The sequence below is a fragment of the Eublepharis macularius genome, chromosome 17 (genome assembly GCF_028583425.1).
Source record: "Eublepharis macularius isolate TG4126 chromosome 17, MPM_Emac_v1.0, whole genome shotgun sequence".
Lineage (NCBI taxonomy): Eukaryota > Metazoa > Chordata > Lepidosauria > Squamata > Eublepharidae > Eublepharis > Eublepharis macularius.
This window is the reverse complement of record NC_072806.1, coordinates 21,193,613-21,211,152: the sequence shown is the minus strand read 5'-3', so window position 1 is coordinate 21,211,152 and position 17,540 is coordinate 21,193,613.

Sequence of the window (17,540 nt, the reverse complement as noted above, 5' to 3'; positions counted from 1 at the left end):
TTTTATGCCCTTCAACATTCAACGTAAGAAAAGAAATACATGCTTTACATTGTGCTAGTGAGCAAGTCATATACAGTTGGCATGGCCATGAGGTCTAGAAGCATGTCCCACCAGAGCAGTTTTGAAATAGCAGAAAAAGAGATGTTTTCCCAGGGCTCAGCAACATCTGGCTCTGGAAAAACCCTAAGAATTCAGAACTAGGTACATCCTACTTTGAAGGTGAGTTCAATAGCATGTTTTCAGACTAATTTTTAAGACCACAAAAGTTTTTGTAAGTCACTGCCTGCTTCTTCAGATGCAAATCTGGGATGCTTTTAGAATTGTTCAAGGTGGTTTCCAGGAAAAAAAAACCAGACAGATCACACAAAAAAGCCATAAGTGGTAGGAATACTTTGGTATTATGGAGCAACCTGTACAGGGGAAAGATGGAAATGTTGCCATTTGAGAATCCTAGGAAAGGAAGGAAATACTCCTACCAATATATGGATACTTTCATCCACTCTGCAAGAGAGAATTTTAACAGCCTCTAGAACACAGGCACTTTTCCTTCTGCCTGAAACTTTGTTGGGAGAATTTTTTTTCCCAGTGAGGGTGTAATTCCTGATAATCTTATCTCAGTTGGATAGTCTTTTTCAGTCTGGTTTCCATATTTGTCTACCCTGGATGTTAAGCAATTCTCTAGCGAAGCTCTCTAACAAAGCGCCACCTACTGACAGATAAACAGAGAGCCAGTCTTCACCAACATGTAGGTAATAATAATAATAATAATAATGATGATGATGATAATAATACTAACAACATTCAATGTATAGATGCTAGAGTAATGGACTAGGATCTGGGTATCCCAGGTTCTATTCCCTGCTCTGCCATGGAAGCTCACTAAATGACCTTGGACCAGTCACGTAGTCTCAGACTGTCCTACCTCACATGGTTGTTGTGAGGAAGAAATGGAGGAGAGGAGAATGATGTAAGCCACTTTGGATTCTCCATGGGGAGAAATGAGGGATCTAAATGAAGGAAAATAAAATAAAATATATATAATAATATTTAATTTATATACCTCCCTTCAGGATAACTTAACGCTCATTCAGAGTGGTTTACAAAGTGTGTTATTATTATCCCCACAACAATCACCCTCTGAGGTGGGTGGGGCTGAGAGAGCTCTGAGAGAGCTGTGACTGACCCAAGGTCACCTAGCTGGCTTCAAGTGGAGGAGTGGGGAATCAAACCCGGTTCTCTAGATTAGAGAACTGCTGCTCTTAACCACTACACCAAACTGGCTAGCCATGTTGATCTGCAGTAGAACAGCAGGATTTGTGTCCAGTGGCACCTTATGGACCAAGAAGATTTTCAGGGTGTAAGCTTTTGAGAATAAAAGCTCCCTTCTATAATTCAGGACAAAAGGTTCTTTGTTTTCCAAAGCTTCTTCTTTGGTTCCTCTTCCCCCCAACTTTATGCTTCCCTAACTCCTAAAATGAATTGTCTTGCAAAAAAATGCCATGGATTGACCTTGGGCTAGTCACTCTCGTTCTCAGCCTAATCTACTTCACAGGGTTGTTGTGGTGTGGATAAAATGGAGGAGGGGGAGAATGATGTTGTGAGCCACTTTGGATCCTATTGATTAGAAAAGTAGGCTATGAATGAATGAATGAATGCATGGAGGCAGGCATGTATGCATGCTGGAAAAAAATTACGTGGGGATATTTTTAGACACCTTCCATTTAATTTGGTCAATCATTTGTGGATCCTGGCCGAATATGGAATTGACCAGTTTTTCAGAATCCAATCCGGCTTCCTTGATAAACAGTATCAATAACATTTTGGCTTGTTTGCAACCCTGTTTTGGATTTCAGTGAAGTCTTGAAACCTGAGATTTGGCTGGTGTGATCCAACCTGCTTTTTCTGCTGGTGAAATGGGAGGAGTGCCTTCTAACCATAAAAAGCTATGTTGGGAATCATGGAATCTGCATAGACAAAACACATGTGGAACAGAGGTAGTAATAAGGAGAAACATGGAGTGAGATGGAAGGGAAAAGCTGATGGGATCTAACTCCTAGTTTCTCTAGCCTTCTTGTAGCATGTGCCTCATTCCTGTTCCATAGGTCTCCTTGATGCTATTTGCCTCTGCTCCAAGCTTTCCATTTACTTCACAGAAGCAACGTTACTTTTTTCATTCTTTGGCTAATCGTTCCTTCATGCCTTCGATTTTCATGCAAAAAGACCTCAAAGCAATATGAGATTACAGTTCTGAAAAGCAACAAGGCCTGGTATTCTTCTTTTCAGAATGAAGGTTGCAGGCAAACGTCTGGAATGTTTGTGAGCATTCTGTGACATCACTGCAGCAGAGCCAATAGCAAGCGGGGAGGAGCTCACCCACAGAGGATAGCAGTGGATAATCTAGAGAGTACGTGAAGTTGCATCCTGTATCCTGAAGGATTTATTCTGTTTAAGCCCCAAGAACGGCCCAGACCCTCCAACGCTGCTGCGGCTTCAGGGCTGGAGCATTTCATGAGCTCGGACTGTGAGTCACCCCTTGCTATGTTTAGAAGCTTCGCAGGATACTTTTTGCTCCGATTCCAAAAACATCTTTCCTTGCCCGAGTCAGGGCTCCAATAAAAAGGGTGAAGATGAAAGGCCGTTGAATTCTGAGAGCCGTCCCTGCTGAGGCCGGCAGGCAACCAAAGCTTTATTGACCTTGGCTCCTTGCTGGCTTGGCATGTTCTTCACCTCACTCGGCATCAATTTGCAGAGCTAATCTTCTCCCTTGCTGGTCCCTGCCTTCCTCGCCGACCCCCCCACCAAGAGAGACAAACAGCTGGGCAGCTATGAAACATTTTCACTGGGAATGGAGAGATCAAGGCCTACATTGTGGGCATACACACATCTCAGCATGTTTTGCAGTGGGTAAAGTCCTTCAGGCTGCCAGATACGGATGCAAAGAAGATCCCGTCTCATCCTCCAGGAGATAACACTTGACAGCCTTAATCCTGCCCTGGAACGATAGCCGAAAGTACCTTCAGGCACTAAATATTCTTGAAGTTTGGGTTTTCAAAATAAAAATGCCCGGTTTATGAAATACTCTTTGCCTTACACATTTTCAAGCAGATCCTCGCGATGATCCTTGCTCTTTGAGAAAAGCTGAGATTCTTGGCAAGCTGGATTGTGTACACATTACTAAATGCAACGTTTCCCCTGTGGATTCCCAAGAAACTATTTTGAATTCCTTGTGTCTGTTGTTTGGGCCCCCCAAATCCCCCATCCAATTTTGCTTACTGCTTCTGTGAATCAAATCTGTGATGCTTCATTTGGAGATGTTTTCAGGGGCTGAACGTTTCCCACCAAATGTATGCAATTTCCATGATTTGTGTCTCAATAAATCAATGCTACGGCAGCATTGTGTGTACAAATACCAGATGAACAAAGAATGTACGAGATGTACACTGAAATACTGAGAAATCTAAAAAAACGACAGCAAAAAGCAGAAAACTAAAACTATTGATTTTTTAAAAAAGAAAAAATGGAGAAAGAAACATTTCCTCATCTCCTATTTGCAAAGTCTTGTATGGTTTGTGCCTTGCAGACCTTAGACAGTGACTATTTGCTGGAAAACTCCTGCTTAGACACCAGATTCAAAGGATGTGGACAGTTGTGGGAACAGAACCAGGCCTTCTTTGTTACACCTGTTGCATCTTGCTGCTCTTTAGCCATCACTTCAGAACGGTTTTGCGGCAATTTCATGAGAGTAAGTCAACCAAGACCAGACTGTTTTCCATTTCCACCACTGTTGCTCCAGTCTTTGGTGTTGCTCAGGAGGGAACTGGTCCCCAGTTCAAGTTGTTTATTTTTCTTTTTACACTCCTTAGTTCTGTAAGATCTTGAAGATCACTGTTGCTGAGCCTGTGAATCCTTCTGGGTTTTTGAAAATGGGAAGTGGATGGCACTATAAAATGGCTCTCGTGGAGGCCAGGGCCAGTCACAAAATGGCGCCTCAGAGTCAGAATTTATTTATTTATTTATTTCAAATTTGTATTCCGCCCTCCCCGCAAGCTGGCTCAGGGCGGACACCAACATATTAAAAATACAATTAAAATACAATAAAAAATTCATATACATTAAAAACAACACATTTAAAACAAGATGGTGGACAGCCAATGGGAAACTCATCCTCTGAGTAAAGTGAAATGTATGTTTTGGTTGTGTTAGAAGAAGGGACTGGCGATGTCTCTTGCTCAGGCCTTCAGGACTGCCAGCAGAGAAAAAGGAAGGCAACAACCATAGAGTCATTTAGATAGATAGGCTGCTATCAGTCTCCTTCCTGCCAGAGGAACTTCCTTCCTTGCCTTCTCTCTCTTCCTCTCTGTCTCTTCTTCCCTGCATGCATCAGGAGAGGCAGCATTGTGTCTCCTCCTGAGAGAGATGGCCTACTTTCTACCTAAAGCCATCCTTAGCTAGTTAGTTCAGTTATTCGTTCTTTCTCTCCACTAAACTTATGTAAATAGATTTCTTTCGATAAATAAACAGTTATTGGTTCTCTAACCTGGAGGCTGGCAATCCTATCTATAACTGCTGCTACTGTGGATGTCGTATAACCTTTTGGGATGGCTTGTTGACATGGTCTCTCCCTGACCCCCAGTTTTGAAAGCAACGCTCTCTTTTATTGCTAGACATCCTGAATTTTGATATGGTGGGCTAGAAATTTTTGAAGCTAACCAATAAAATAAACGCTCCCTTTCCTGGGTAGAACTTAGGCAGTCCCTTGCAATGTTGCCTTACACGAGGAAGGCGCTCCTTCCCGCCTCGATTGCAGTTCCTCTTGACCCAGCTCTGCCAAGAGGCTGTCATATTAAATGGGACATTGGCAAGCTCCAGGGCTGATACGAGTCTCCATGGCTGTTGGATATGAATGCCCCCTGTGTGTCTTCAGGTGCTGCATTCCAAGCCCAAGAGCTCTCTCCAGTGTAGGAAAGGGGAGGTTAGGACATGTCTGGCAACGTGGAGTGGCCCTTTCTCCAGAAACCGCATGGAGATGGGAAGAGGCCGAATTCAGCTCTCATGTCAGGCATGTTTGCAAAGGAAATGAGGGAATGTGTCTCCTGTGGGACTCCTTGAGTCCAAAAGAGCGTCTTCCAAAGTGAAGCCTGTACACGAACCAGCTGCAGTCAGAGAGGAGAAAAAGTGAGGGAGGTGGCACCAAGGGCAGAAGCATCCAGAAGTGAATGCCAGGCTGCCCACTGCACCGTTTGTTTTTTTTAAATCCTGCCAACTTTGGTTGTCTCTTTTAATTCAACAGACTGGAACGACACGCCGAACCCATCAGAATCTCCTTTTGCGATTTCCTGGCAGCTTCTTCCAGGAAAAACTTTTCAACCAAACTTCTTGTCAAGAATTCTTAAAAAACAGCAAGTTACCAGACCGTCATTTTGAGCCAGATGAAGTGAACCTCATCCTGTGAACCTCTGAGCTCAAGTCCAGAGCTTGTTTGTGTTCCCAGGGCCGCCGTTTTGGAAAATGCAGCCATGCCAACGAAAGAGAAGCGGCTTCTGAGCATGCACAGAGCAGCATACATTTTCAGCATTGGGGGGGTCTCTCCCCTAGGAATTCCGCAAGGTAAAAACTTACTTTAAGGTTAAACTATTTTTATTCTACTGGTTTCTATTCTTGGATCTCAAGTAACTGAAGATTTTTGGACCAGCTATCCTAAGCTTTTTCTGCCTGGGCAATTTCCTCCTCTTTTTCAGTATTCGCTTCTCAAGGATCAGTTGCAGTTTGACTTCCCACCTTTCTGCGCGTTCCTTTTAATCCCAGTGTAGTGTTGGCTTTTTTTATCTGCACTGCCGTTAAATAATCAGGATTATGTGGTGAGGTGTGCTAGACTGCAAAATTTATGCAGCTGCTTTTGAGCATCCTGGAGGCATGAGGCAGGTCACTTCCAGGACCTAGGGATGCTTGAATGCTTGCCAGTTTGTCTTGTGTACTATTCTCCGTCACGAACATGGAGCCAGTATTTCAATGGACTGCTTGCCTGTTTGTCGACCTGCTTGTGCCTGTTCAGAGACTTGCTTCAATGTATTCCTTCCTGACAGTGCACTACAGTGCAATTGCTTTGCATGCACATTCTTGCAGAGCCCAATGGCAGTCTACTTCCCTAGCCTTTAGGGTTGCCAGCTTCCAGGGATCTATGGAAGTTACAAATGATCTCCAGACAATAGCTATCAGTTCCCTTGGTAAAAGTATCTGGTTTTGACTATGGACTCCATGGCATCTCATCACTGTTGAGTCCCGCCCCGCCCCAGCTCTGCTTTCTCTAGGCTCCAGCCTCCACCCCAATTCTCCAAGAATGTCCGAACACAGAGTTGGCAGCCCTCCCAACCTTCCTGTACTGCTACGCTGCTTGGCAGGCAGTTCCTTATATAGATAGTTAAAATGGGTCACCAATCAATCAAATAAACTCTGTGTTGGGTGATCGTCTGTGTGGTCCTCAGCAATCTTAATGATTACCAATCTGTTTGGATTTGGCAATGTTTTTGCACATATTTTTGTGCAGTTTTACAAAAACCTGAAGCAAACCGATTCAGTAGGCATTTGAGAAATTTGGTGCTGGAGTAAACAGGCCTGGTGATCGGCACACATCTGATTATCCCAGTCAGACATGTTCACCGCGAAACTCGTGACATCCTTACCGGAAATTAGCAAGCTTGCTGAAATGTGTTCTATGGGCAGATGCCCATGAAGACAGTTTGGGCACTGCTTCCTACTTATTCCGTTGCGCAACAGCTAGATTGTTTGCTGATCTGCTTCCAGATCCAATTAATAGTTTTGGTTTTTAAACTTTAAAGCCTTTCATAGCCTGGGATGCAGGAACTGGAAGGGATGCGTCTCCCCGTGCATGAGCCAAGGTCTAAACAACAAGCTCTTTTAGTGCCAGGTGCACAACTCTTGGCAGTAAGAGCTCGTTCTTTATCCTGTGTTGCCCCAACATTCTGGAACGTTCTCCCTGAAGAAATTCAGATGGCTCTTTCCCTCTTGTCCTGTTGCAAATTGTGTAAAATATTCCCCATGCAGGTTGGCGTTTGTGGCATTGCTTTTTGCTGAAAATATTTGGTTAGTTTCAGAGAAGTCTTGTCTGTGGTTCCAATGGAGTTCATGGATGGCTTGAGCATTGTATGGATCCTTGAGTGTTAGTTCATCGTGGTGGTGAGAGTGCTGGATTTGTAGAGGAAGGCAATGAAAACCACCTCTGTTAGTCTCTTGCCATGAAATCCCCACCAGGGGTCACCATATGTCAACTATGACTTGAAGGCACTTTCCACCACCACCAAGCTTTCAAGAATCAAAGTAGGAACGGGCCATTCCGACTTGTATATGACAAAGAGAACTTTGACTCTTTGAAAGCTCATACCCTGGAAATCTTGCTGGTCTTTAAGGTGCTGCTGGACTCGAATCTTGCTTTTCTACTGCAGACCAACGTGGCTACCCACCTGAAACTGCCTCTCAGTATTAGGATAAAAACTGTGTAAGTCAGCCTGTGTGGCTTGAAGGTTTGGTGGGATGGGATTGAATGAGTTCTTGAAAACCACATTGGTCAGCTGATATATGTACTTTGAAATAAATAAAATAATGGGAGATACATCTATCATGCAATTGTTATTTGGGATTCCCTTTAGCAGTCAGAACATTTCAACCAAACTTTCTCTAGAGTATATACCTGTCAATGGTGACTAGCCATTACCGTGAAAAGGAGGCTCCGTTGACAGTCTGAGAAGAACCAGCACCAAAGATCTCATTTTTAACAGGCCTACTTTTGTAACATTCTCTACCACTACCTTTTCTGGTTGTATCTCTAAATCAACCCTGATGGATGTACAGGTCAGGTCAGTGCATCTGATGAAGTGAACTCTCACTCATGAAAGCTCGTGGTGGAATAAATGTTGTTAGTCTTTAAGGTGCCATGGGAAAATGAAATCCTGCCCTCAAGTCATAGATGCCTGATGGCAAGCCCTGGTGGGCTTTTCATGTCAAGAGACTGATGGGGTGGTTTGCCATTGCCTGCCTCTGCAACCCTGGTCATTGTTGGAGGTCTCCCATCTAATTACTAACCAACTCTGACCCTGCTTAGCTTCTGAGATCTGACAAGATCAGGTTCACCTGAACTATCCATGCCAGGTACTTGTGTTTTATTCAGATGATGGGAATAACCAATCAGAAGAGGGCCCGATGCCTGATTTGGAAGCTTCCACAGGTATCCATCTGGCCAGTGCTGGAAACAATGCTGGGATCGATGGGCCCACCTTGGCCAAAGCAAGGCACCTCTGAGGTCCTTTTTCAAAGGATGCTAGAGAGACCTACCAATAATGATTAGCCACAATAGCTTAAGGGAGTCTCCACATTCAGAGGAACAGAGACAGGGTTGAGTGTCCTCTTTTCTGCAAACAGCCCCGGTCTTAAGTTTTGTCAAGCTAAAGTTTGAGAAGATTGAGCTGACAGCTAAATGGGTACGGCAGCACTCGGCATCTGAGAACAAGAGGGTTCCCCCTGCTGGGAATGACAGGAGACGGGTTTGTTGCCGCCAGGCCCTGCTTGCGAGCTTTTCGGAGGCATTTGCCCGCAGGGTCACAGAGATTTCTTCTTGTTGTTACCCAGCAAGGTTGTTCTTCTTAGGCGAATCCGTCCTGTAAGCCTTGTCTTGATTTTGTAAAAAAAGAAAGAAAGAAATATGTCTGTAATTCGTAGCACATGGTCTCCGAAGTGGCTCTTTCACAACGAAACACATCATATCCATTAATATAAGAAAATAGCCTTGTGGCATTGGGGAGATGTCAGAGAAATCCATCATGACCGTGGAAACAAGCCAGCCTTCCTCGTAAGCTTCGCCAGCAGCACATTCTGCTTTAAAACAAAACAAAAAACAGAATTCTGTGGGTGGAAGAAACTCCATTTTTACAGGAACAAAGCCTGTCCCCTTCTCCACTTCAGTACTCAGAATAAATTATGCAGTGCAGACACATAAACATAAATTTGCCTTCATTTGCATAATAGGGCTCTGGCAGCACCAAATCATTACGATTTTTGCTGGGGCTGGGAACATGGCTGCTTTTGAGGGTGGAGTCTATGGCATCATATCGTATCGAGGTCCCTCCACTCTCTGCCCTCCCCAGGCTCCACCTCTAAATCTTCCAGGAATTTCCCAACCTGGAGTTGGCAACCCTGGCCGTTTCCAGACGGCTTACCGGTCCCCGGAACATCGCGCCACGTTGCGGGGAAAACGCGAAATATCGCGTTTTCTCGCGCGAGTTTTGCGCGACGTCATGCAAAACTCGCGCGAGAAAACGCGATATTTCGCGTTTTCCCCGCAATGTGGCGCGACGTTCCAGGGACCGGTAAGCCGTCTGGAAACAGCCCCTATGAGCAGATCCCATGCATTGATTCCAAAAGCAAGACCTGTGCATGACTGGCTAGTGTGTGGAGATGGCCATCGGGAGAGCCATTAAATGTGTCCTCTGTTTCAGGGTTTTGGGCATCAAATCCCCACTTTGTGGAAATAAACCACCAGGCTTTTCGCCGACTACATGGCTGGTTGTATCAGATGGATATCTGAACTTCAGTCTTCCTTGTCCTCCCTGTAGCCCATGTGCAACACTCTTCTCTGCCCATTCTACACACCCACCTGCTCCACATTATTAGATACTAAAGAGTCCAGATGGCATCTGACAAAGAGAGCTGTGGTTCTCAAAAGCTTATGCTACAATAAAGTTGGTTAGTTTTACAGGCTCTACTATTTTGCAACTACAGACTAATATGGCTAACTCCTCTGGATCTATGACCATGGAAAGTGCATTATTAGAGACTTCCACGTCTCCTTTCCTGGCCCTACTTCTCTTCATACACCACCTTCTTCCTCAGTCCCTCATTGTCTGCTTTCCTAGACTCCATATTTTTCACCAGGGCCATTTCCACACAGCTTACCTTGTTCTGGAAAACAGAGAAATCTCACACGAAATGGCACGAGAAGACGCTGTTATCACGCGAAATCGCACGAGAAGATGCAATAACAGCGTCTTCTCGTGAGATTTCATGCGAGATTTCGCTGTTTTCCAGGACAAGGTAAGCCGTGTGGAAACGGCCCAGGCTTTTTTTTTTTTTTGCCTGCCCCATTCTTCTCTAACAGAGCAGCTCAGCCAGTGGTAATCTTCTGCCGGCTCATTCCTCTGACTTCCCCCTCCCCCCGCCAGCCAGGTGAGTGTTGGTGAGGAGCAGAGGGTGGGAAGCTACCCCGCCCCCACTGGGGGACCTGGCATTCTTTCCTGGAGAATATGGCCGCTTTGGAGAGTGAGCTCTATGGCATCTCATCTCCCCTTCCCAACATCCTCCCCAGGCACTGCCTCCAAATCTCCAGGAATTACCCAAGACAAAGCTGGCAACCCAAACCACATCACAATTCTCAGAGAACAATTAGTAATGGCAGTCAACTAGGGCCCCCAATGTCCAGGTGAGGCCTGGAGATCCTCTGAAATTAAAATTTATCTCCAAACTACAAGGATCTGTTTCTCTGGAGAAAATGGCCGCTTTGAAGGATGGCCTTTATGGCATTGTTCCCCACTGCGGTCCTTCCACTCACCACATCCCTCCCTCCAGAGGTTCAACTCCCAAATCTCCACCCTCCACGGCAGCCATTTTCTCCAGAGGAATTGATCTCTGTGGCCTGGAGATCAGTTGTAATTCTGTGTGTGAGACAGCACCTTGAGCCCATTTGGCCTTGCTTCACCAGTCACTCAGGGGCAATTACTGTCACCCGAAGCGACAGGCCTAATTAAGAGTGAACCAGCATTTCCTTTCTAAGCCTGTTTTCCCTGCCTGCAATTCAAACTAATTCCATTTTTTCTTCTCCTTGGTCTTGAGCCCGAGGTGACTTTTTTAGGAAAATTGGAGCACTAAATGGGTTCGGTCTTTCCGCAATAACACACACACACAAACACGGGGGTGGGGGAATGTACAATTCCCCCATCTGTTCAGCCGAGAAACACTCTGCTTGCCCAGCTGGGGTGGAACACTTCAGGCTTGGCTGATTCTTTGCTCTGCATCAGAGTCCGTCCATCGCCAGCCCAAAGCTCTGGACTGAGTCACCTAGGAGGCTCTCCCTACCTTTTCAAACGGGCCTTCGGCTCCAAGAGAAAGGGGGAGGCAGAGAGAGAAAGAGGATTTTCCACAAAAACACAAACAATTGTTTGCCACAAACAGAACATGTACACGGAGTTCTGAGTACAGGAAAATGAGCGGCTGGCGGTTGAAGGATTTGGCTGGTGATTTCGGATCGGTTTATGAGATTAAACACACACCCTCGCCTCTCCTTGGCCACTTTGGCCCCTTGGTTTTCTGGCTCGCAATCCCCTCGGCGTCTTCTGTTCCTCCCAAGAGCAGACTGGGACATTAAACAGCCCTGGAAGAAGTGGCCCCAGGGGCTCTGCAGGGCCCACTTGACTTAGCGTACAACTGGCTGCCGGCAGCCCTCCAGCGCAAAGGCCCACCAAGAACATTCCCGGTAAATTAAAGGACCAGTCCGTCCCTGGAGCTTCCTATCATCACCAGCGTGCCGTCAAGGGTGGCAAGCCAGTCAGCCTCCCTCTCTCACTTGCCCCCAGACAAAACGCAATGTGAAGAATTCACCAGCACAATTTTGGTCCACGCCTGGCTGTGCCTTTTCTTGGATCTGCCTTTTACACAGCCCAGTCCTATGCTTGTGTACTTGGAGAAAAGTCCAGGGTGGGCCAGTTTCCCAAGATTGCAGCCTTAGCCGTTTTGCGATCCGTGGTCCGCAGCTTGCTGATCTTTCAGGGTCTCTTTGTGAAATGGGATACTGGATTAGAGTAGGGCTCTTTTAGGGATCCCATTCCCCTGGTGGGGGTGGAGGATCCCCTGCTTCCAGCCTAGGGTTGCCAGCTCCAAGTTGGGAAATTCCTGGAGATCTAGGGGGTAAAACCTGGAGAAACCTGGGGAAAGTGGGTTTGGGGAGGGAAAGGACCTTGGCATGGCATTATTCCATAGAGCCCACCCCCAAAAGTAGCCATTTTCTCCAGGTGAACTGATCTCTGTGGCCTGGAGACCAGTTGTAATTCCAGGAGATCTCCTGTCACTACTTGGAGGCTGGCAACCCTATTACAGCCTCTGCCCCCCCTTACCTGGCCAGGGGGGAGGAGGGAAGGCACAGGGAATGGGGGGAGAGAGAGAGAGAGAGAGACATTCTGCCCCTGGAGTTTTCCAGGACTTGGTGTTTCCCAAACATAGTTCCAGGCTTATGGTCCATCTACCATCTTGCTTCTAAATCCGCCCCCCCCAGCCCTTCCTCCAGTTCCTTGCCTCTGTTACTTATGGGGACCTCTCCACTTTCCCCTTATCCCAAACACTCTTCGGTAATGCACTTGTGTGCTATTTCTTTTTTAGACTCGAGCCCTAGGAAGAGAGGGTATTTTTCTTATGTCTTCAGCATTTGAGGGGCCCTTAAGCAGGCTAAGACTATACAAAGAGCTGTGTGTGACCTTCCAGCTTTTCCTCCCCAGATATTACTCCCTGCTTAACCCCTGCCAGACTAATTTTTTCACTATTTGCCCCTCATGCCATTCCTGAGAGCCTCGTGCTCTAGGAGAAGCATTTTGGGGGAGATCAACAAGCTGCATTGGGAATGGCAAGGAAGGAGTGTTCCACTAATTGAAATGCCTTCTGTTAGCAGCAGCTAAGTTACAATGATCACAGATGTGCGAGTATGTGGACATGTAATTTCACTATTATTTGTCATTCCTCAAAGAGCAGGCCAGCTATTTCACACCACAGCCATCTATTGTACATCACAGCAGGTTACATCACAGCAGGCTATTTCCCATCACAGCAGGCTTCTTGCTGCTTATTCATGCGTCATTGGAAGTATGAAGGGACCCAGCTAGCTAGCTATTTTACATGGTATTGGGCTATTGCTGATTGGTTTCCTACTCAAAGCACAGATCAGCTATTGCACAGGTGCTCCTTTCAAAAGCAAAGACTGGAGATAGGAGTGCAACATCGGTGGACTCTAGAAATAATAACCACCTTTAAAATAAATTGGGCTCTCCTCTCACAAACTTATTACAGGTTTGGCACATGGACCTGCAACAGTGAGTGTGTGATTAGTTTCTTTTTCTAACTTTCAGAATGGAAACATCTGTGATCATTGTAGCCATAGGAAAGTAGTGTGAGAACGCACATGTGCAAAACATTTGCAAATATAATTCAGAACAACATGGAGTGCTCAATAAAACGGACCTCTTTATCACTCAAGGGTGGTGCTTGCAATTTGCAATCAAATTGGGGTTTGAACAGACTCCAAGACTGCTTCCAGACCAGGACATGCCTTCACTATGGCATCAGCAAGGGCAACAAGTGACACGGAAGAGATCAGGAACAGTGTCTGCCACCCACCCACCCCATTCCTGTGCCGCTTGCTGCTGCCCTTCCCCATCACTCCACAACAGTGATTTCACTAGGACCCTCCAAAGGTTCAGAACCTGCCTCCCTATTTCTCCTCACTTCTCAGCTTACCACTCTGAGCCCCGTGGCGCAGAGTGGTAAGCTGCAGTACTGCAGTCCAAGCTCAGCTCACGACTAGACATGGGCATGAGCAGGGAAAAAAAACATGAAAATGGTGTTCATTGTTCGTTACGAACAATGAACATTGACGAATACGACCTGTACATGAACATGTTCGTTGTTCGTGGGGGCCAGCAGGGTCTCCTCCAGCCATCAAGATCCCTACCACACCACTTCCAGAACCCCAACCTGAGCAGGCAGCAGGAAATGTACCAATAATAAATAATAGCTTGGCCCCAGAGCCTAGCAGCAGCCCTGGAACCTGAAGGGGTAGATACCTACCGCACCACTCCTAGAAACCTTACCTGAGCAGGCAGCAGGAAAGGTTCCCGCAATAAATAATAGCTTGGCCCAGAGCCTGGCAGCAGCCCTGGATCTTGAAGAGGTAGATTCCTAACCCACCACACACAAAGAAAATTCAAGCTCCAATGCAGTCTCTCTGTCTCTCTCTCAAAATGCCAACAGCAACTGTCTCTCCCTCACTGTCTGCAAAACCAGAGCTGGGAGCCCCCCCCCCCCCGCTCTTTGCTTCCTTGTAACAAATTTGGAGCTCCACACTTGAAAGGAAGACCTGCCTATCAAGCTAAATTGGGCTTAGATTGGGGTTTCCAGGGCAACAACAGGAGTTCAGACAGAGTTCAGGCAGTCCCTGCCTCCAGTTGCCAAGGGGATTGATTGCAGGTGCTAGATTGTCTGTCTTGACAAACAGCAACACCTGTTCGTTTAGAATGGGGCCTCACGAACAGCTTGTTCGTGAACAGCTGATTGGGCAGTTCTGTGGCTTTTTTTAGTTCATATTGCTGTTCGTGCCCATCTCTACTCACAACCTGAGTTCGATCCTGGCGGAAGCCAGGTTCAAATAGCCAGCTCAAGATTGACTCAGCCTTCTATCCTTCTGAAGTCGGTAAAATGAGTACCCAATTTCCTGGGAGTAAAGTGTAGATGACTGGGGAAGGCAATGGCAAACCACCCCGTAAAAAGTCTGCCAAGAAAATGTTGTGATGTGACATCCCTCCATGGGTCAGTAATGACTCGGTGCTTGCACAGGGGACTACCTTTACCTTACTTCCTTTTCTCTACCAAGCCATGCTGTAGGCGTAACAGCCTCCTAAAGGGCTGAAGGCGGGTGAAAAGCAGAGTTTAGCTCCACCATTTTGAAGGTGGAGTTTACCTCCACCCCATCCATAAGGTGCCTACACAGCCAACTGCCCCGCAAAATGGAGGACCCATTAAAAGGGTTTGCCCACAAAGGTTCATGGATCCTTCTAGATTCCAGGGGATTTTAGGATTCCAGACACTTGCTCTATAGAGGCTGAGGTAGGAGCCTGGAATGCGAAGTTTCTTGAAGCTATTGACAACATTACTCATCGCCAGCCTCTCCAACTCGTAGGATGGAAGCTGGCCCCTTCATTTACACAAAACTGGGTGACCTGAAGAGGGCTGGAAGACATCTAGAAAGATGCTGGAGGAAAACTTGTGCCAAAATTGACAAAGAGTGCTCCATAGTCTATTAGAAGACTTCTGAAACAGTGATGAGAGCAGCAAAGAAATGTTATTTCTCTGCAACCATTGCAACAGCTAATTCACAACCATCCCAGTTGTTCAAGGTGTCTCAACAGCTTCTGACTTCTAGATCTGAACCTTTATCGTTTCAAGAACAGACAATTAGCTGTGATGCCTTTGCCAAGTTTTTTGCCTATAAAATAGCACGAATACGCTCTGATCTAGATGCCAGCTGTAATATAGGCGAGATGGAAGAAATGCCTCATAAACCGTCTGGCTCATGTATGGACCACTTTGACCCAATTACCATGATGGATGTTGACAGGACCCTGGCAGCTGTGAAGGCCACTACTTGTGTGCTGGATCCTTGCCCACCTCAGCTGTTAAAATCATGTAAGGACCACATAAATGAAGTTTTCAGGTCTATCGTAAATCAGTCACTAACTCAGGGCACCTTCCTGCCACCACACAAACAGGCGCTAATGAAAAAAATCCCTTTAAGAAATCAGGTGGCCAATTATCACCCAGTCTCCAATCTGCCCTTTTTAGGCAAAGTGATTGAGAGAGACTTAACTCCAGGCCCCCTTGGATAACTGGTGCTCTGGATCCTTTTCCGTATGGATTTAGGCCAGGCTATGGGACAGAGACAGCTCTGGTGGCTTTACTTGATAATCTCCGCCTGAATGCAGACAAAGGCCATGTTTCTTTGTTGCACCTCCTGGATCTATCCGCAGCCTTCGATACTGTACACCATGCCATCTTGGAGACAAAAATGGATATCAAGGGATGTGCCCTGGTCTGGGATAAATTGTTTTTCACAGAATGGACTCAAAGTGTTGCTGTTGGAGACCAGCTATCTCCCGAGTGGGAATTATCTTGCGGTGTTCCACACGGAGCAATCCTATCCCCCCATGTTATTCACCCTCTATGTAAAGCCTTTAGCAAAACTCATTCTTAGCTATCGAATTGGATGCCATCAATATAGGGATGATACCCAGGTTTATAGCTCACTATCCAAATCACCACCCTGACCTGGATAGCCCAGGTGAGCCTAATCTTGTCAGATCGCAGAAGCTAAGCAGGGTTGGCCTGGTTAGTAATTGGATGGGAGACCTCCAGCGAAGACCAGGGTTGCAGAGACCAGGAATAGCAAACCACCTCTGTTAGTGTCTTGCCAGGAAAACCCCACCAGAGGTCGCCGTAAGTCAGCTATGGCTTGAAGGCTCTCTGCACCACTCCATCCAAATCATCACAGAGATCTTGGGTCGCTGCCTAAAAGCTGTGGTCAAATGGCTAAAAGCAAGCAAACTGAAACTGAACCCAGACAAGATGGAAGTGATGCTCATTGGGAAGGCAGAGATCTTGAAGACTTTGTACTCTCCACTTTCAATGGAGTTCATCCTGACCCTTGCAGACTCAGTTAAGAGCCTAGCTACTGATAGAAACGCAACTTAAGGCAGCTGCAAAAAATGCTTCCTACGACCTCAGTCTAGCCTGGACGATGGCCCCGTACCTCGCCATGGCCAATCTGGCCACCTGGATCCATGCCATGGTAACATCAAGACTTGACTAGGTCTCCCCTCTGAATTAGCTCAGAGACTGTTGGCACAGAATGCTTAGCACATTTATTATCAGGAGCTGGGAGGAGCATGAATATTACTCCCATTTTGCAGACACTCCACTGGCTCCCTATCAACTACTGGGCTCAATTCACATACAAAGCTCTTTATGGCCTTGGTCCAGCATATTTACAGGGACCACCTCTCTCCTGATGTTCTACCACAGCAGCTTCACTCATCTGAACAGGGCCTTCTGCAGGTGCCACCTTGCACATGGGCAAAATCAACAGCTGCCTGTACACGTGCGTTCTCTGGGGTTGCTCTCACCCTATGGAACGACCTACCAGGAGAGGTCAGGAAAGTTCCAACTGTCCTGGCTTTCTGCAAATGTTGCAAAACTGAATTATTCAAGAGGGCTTTTTACTCAGATGGGAAGGCTGTACTTTAAAGAACTGGTCTCAAAGAGATGCATAAGTAAAGGGATAGGGGCTATAGATTTTACTTCTATGTACTGTCTGTTTCTGTAAGTATGATCCTACTGGGTGGTTTCTATGTTGTTTAATACGTCAGTCTTCGAATTGCTTATGCTCTGTTTAGCGTTTCTTCCACTCTGTATTAGATTCTGTTCATTTTAAAGCTTTGCAGATTTGCATTTATATACCCTGTTATATTGTTTATTGAAATGTCTTTGGAATTGTCTGTACTGACTCACACTGTGTGATCCACCTTGAGTCTCAATGAGAAAGGCATATTATAAATAAAATAAATAAAAAAATACATTTTAAACCAAATAAAACAAGGTTGCTTTATTTTCTCCAGAGTAAAGGAGAAAAAGATAAAAGCCAGATGGGTAGGTTTACCAGATCG